At 37.5% G+C, this 3,253-nt stretch overlaps 1 pseudogene; it reads left to right on the top strand.

Moving 5' to 3' along the window:
- The first annotated feature begins 212 nt into the window (after positions 1 to 212).
- LOC105867342 (RNA-binding protein PNO1 pseudogene) lies at positions 213 to 1,451 on the top strand (annotated as a pseudogene).
- Positions 1,452 to 3,253: the final 1,802 nt, after the last annotated feature.

Genomic DNA, 3,253 nt, shown 5'->3' with positions numbered 1-3,253 from the left:
CTATTTTTCCACTTCAGTAAGTAGTCGTTACTAAAAACTCATGAAGATCTTGGGATATATTAATAGAAAAGAGTGTTGACCAGCTGTGGTGGCTCACATCAGTAATCCTAGCACTCTGGGAGGCTGGGCCAGGAGGATTGGTTGAGCTCAGGTGTTCAAGACCAGCCTGAGCAAGAGCAAGAACCCATCTCTACCATCAAAGCCATCAAGAGGACGTGTTGGAGCCGGAAGCGCCCGCCGGGGCTGGAGGTCTCTGAGGATGGAAGGCGAGATGGAGGCGCAGAGCGCCGGGGCCGAGGAGGGCTTCACCCAGGTCATCCGCAAGGGTGGCCGGCGGGCTAAGAAACGACAGGCTGATCAGCTGTCTGCAGCAGGGGAGGGCGTGGACGCGGGCCGCTTGGACACAGAGGAGGCCCGGCCGGCGAAGAGGCCCGTCTTCCCGCCCCTGTCCGGGGACGGGCTCCTGAGTGGGAAAGAAGAAACAAGGAAAATTCCAGTCCCAGCGAACAGATACACACCATTAAAAGAAAACTGGATGAAGATATTTACTCCTATAGTAGAACATTTGGGACTTCAGATACGCTTTAACTTGAAATCAAGGAATGTAGAAATCAGGACTTGTAAAGAAACCAAGGATGTTAGTGCTCTGACAAAAGCAGCTGATTTTGTGAAAGCCTTTATTCTTGGGTTTCAGGTGGAGGATGCCCTTGCCCTCATCAGGTTGGATGATCTCTTCCTAGAGTCTTTTGAAATTACAGATGTTAAGCCTCTAAAGGGAGACCATCTGTCGAGAGCAATAGGAAGAATTGCTGGTAAAGGAGGAAAAACTAAATTTACCATAGAGAATGTAACTCGGACTCGGATAGTTTTGGCTGATGTGAAAGTTCACATCCTTGGCTCTTTCCAAAACATCAAAATGGCAAGAACTGCCATTTGCAACCTCATCCTGGGAAATCCTCCATCAAAGGTTTATGGCAATATTCGGGCTGTGGCTAGCAGATCAGCAGACCGATTCTGATTTCAAATCAGAGACTTTTTGTCTTTGGACTCTAAGAAAAGACTTTACACTCTACAGCCGGTCACAAGAAACCATGTGAAGAATTTCAGTCACTTCGAGCCTTGGTCACTTCTTCCATTCTCTTCCAGAGCATAAACAGAAAGGAAAGGTTTTGTAGTATTCACATTCAGCATCTTTTAAGAGTATTTAAATATCAAAATCTAATATCATTATTATACTTACACATTAGGTATAATTTATATTTTTTTTCATTTATATTGTATGTAGCAGATCTGCGTAGTTTGTAATCCTCTCATTTGGAGGTAAACTAGCTGAAACAGTTCTGTATGAATTTATAAGTTTTTATTTATGAATTTATAAAATGTTATAAATTTTATAAATTTATAAATATTTCTTCTTTATATATTATAATTAAAAGGATCATCTCAGAAAACCTCTCTATGAAACTTGTCCCTTTTTAAATACTGTGTGGTGTGTGAGCATTTTAGTATGAGATCATAAATAGCAGTTTTAGCTGTACTGTATGAATTAATAAGGGCTAACCTTTATACCTGTTTTGCAGTTTTTAAAATTAAAGACCTACATCACAAGGTTGACATAAGGAGTTTTATTTTTCAAATAAGCGTTTAGTGAAAGTAGTCAGACCTTGCCAATATTGGGTATACAGATGCTCCTCAACTTACGATACATTTATGTCTGACTAAACCCACTGTAAGTTGAAATAGCAAATATCAAAAATGTATTTAATACACCTAACCTACTGAACCTTAAACATGCTCAAAACACTTAGCCTGCAGTTGGACAAAATTATCTAACATAAAGCCAATATAATGTTGAGTATCTCATATAATTTGTTGAATACTGTACTGAAAGTGTAAAACAATGGTTGTATGGGTACTCAAAGTACAGCTTCTACTGAATGCTTAATACTTTCATGCCATTGTAAGTCGAACAATCATAAGTAGAACCATCATAAGTCTATTTCTTCTGTAGTAAAGATGAAATGGTAAAAGAATGTCCCTTCCCAATAAAAATTGTGCAATAGATTTTTAACTAGGGTCTGCCTATTTAAATATTATCTGATTATTTTATGCATTTTTAAATGGAACTTTATAAAGTATAATTTTGATACTATAAAAAAAAAAAGCCATCAAGAGAAAGAGTCTGCAAATGAGATAGAAGGCACTATTTTCTGTAACTTAATCATGGAAGAGACATTGCATTGCCTTTGCCATATCCTCTTGATTAGACACAAGTCACTAGTCCGGTCCAACCTCAAAAGAAGGAGATCACACAAAAGTGTGTGTACCAGTATTCTGGATTAAATCCTGGGTCAGAAAAAAATGTGGGTGGTTTTTCTGCATGGTAGTTTACTATAAAGCCACAGTCTCCAACCCCCAGGCCTCATTAGTGTTAGCAACTGGGCCACACTGCAGGAAGTGAACAGCAGGCCCAGTGAGCAAAGCTTCATCTGTATTTACAGCTGCTCCCCATAGCTCGCATCACCACCTAAGCTCCATCTCTTGTCAGATTACAGGTGATATTAGATTCTGCATTATGGTGAGTTGTATAATTATTTCATTATATATTATGTAATAATAATAAAATAAAGTGCACAATAAATGTAATGCATTTGAATCATACCAAAACCATCCCCAGCCCCAGTCTGTGGAAAAATTGTCTTCCATGAAATCAGTACCTGGTGCCAAAAAGGTTGGGAACCGCTGCTATAAAGGATATTATTAATATTATGAAAATTGATGAAATTACATAAAGTTTTAGATTAAATAATAGTATTATGTCACTGTTAATTGTTTTTGATAGTTATACTGATTGTCATAATAGTACTGTGATTAGGCAAGAAAATATCCTTGCTAAGAAGACACTGAAGTATTTAAGAGTAAACTAGCATCATAGAGAGTGAATGATAAGGCAAATGTGGTAAAATGTTAATAATTAGAGACATGTGTGAGTTTTTGTACCATTCTTGCAACTTTGCCAGAAGTTTGAAATTATTTCCAATTTTAAAAATATGTATCTAAAGACTTTGTGTATATTTAATCAATTTTCATAATATTCTTTATAGCAAAAAAAATAGTCGTGTATTATACACAAAGGAAAGAATAGGAAGTGAGAAGATGGAGTCGTTAAGTATAGATAACTCTTTCTGGAATTTTGCTGTAAAATGAAGCAGAGATATGAACTAGCAGCTGGAGGTGTTGGAATTAAGAAGGT

Source organism: Microcebus murinus, chromosome 9 (assembly GCF_040939455.1).
Source record: "Microcebus murinus isolate Inina chromosome 9, M.murinus_Inina_mat1.0, whole genome shotgun sequence".
Lineage (NCBI taxonomy): Eukaryota > Metazoa > Chordata > Mammalia > Primates > Cheirogaleidae > Microcebus > Microcebus murinus.
This window is presented reverse-complemented; position numbering and strand designations above follow the sequence as displayed.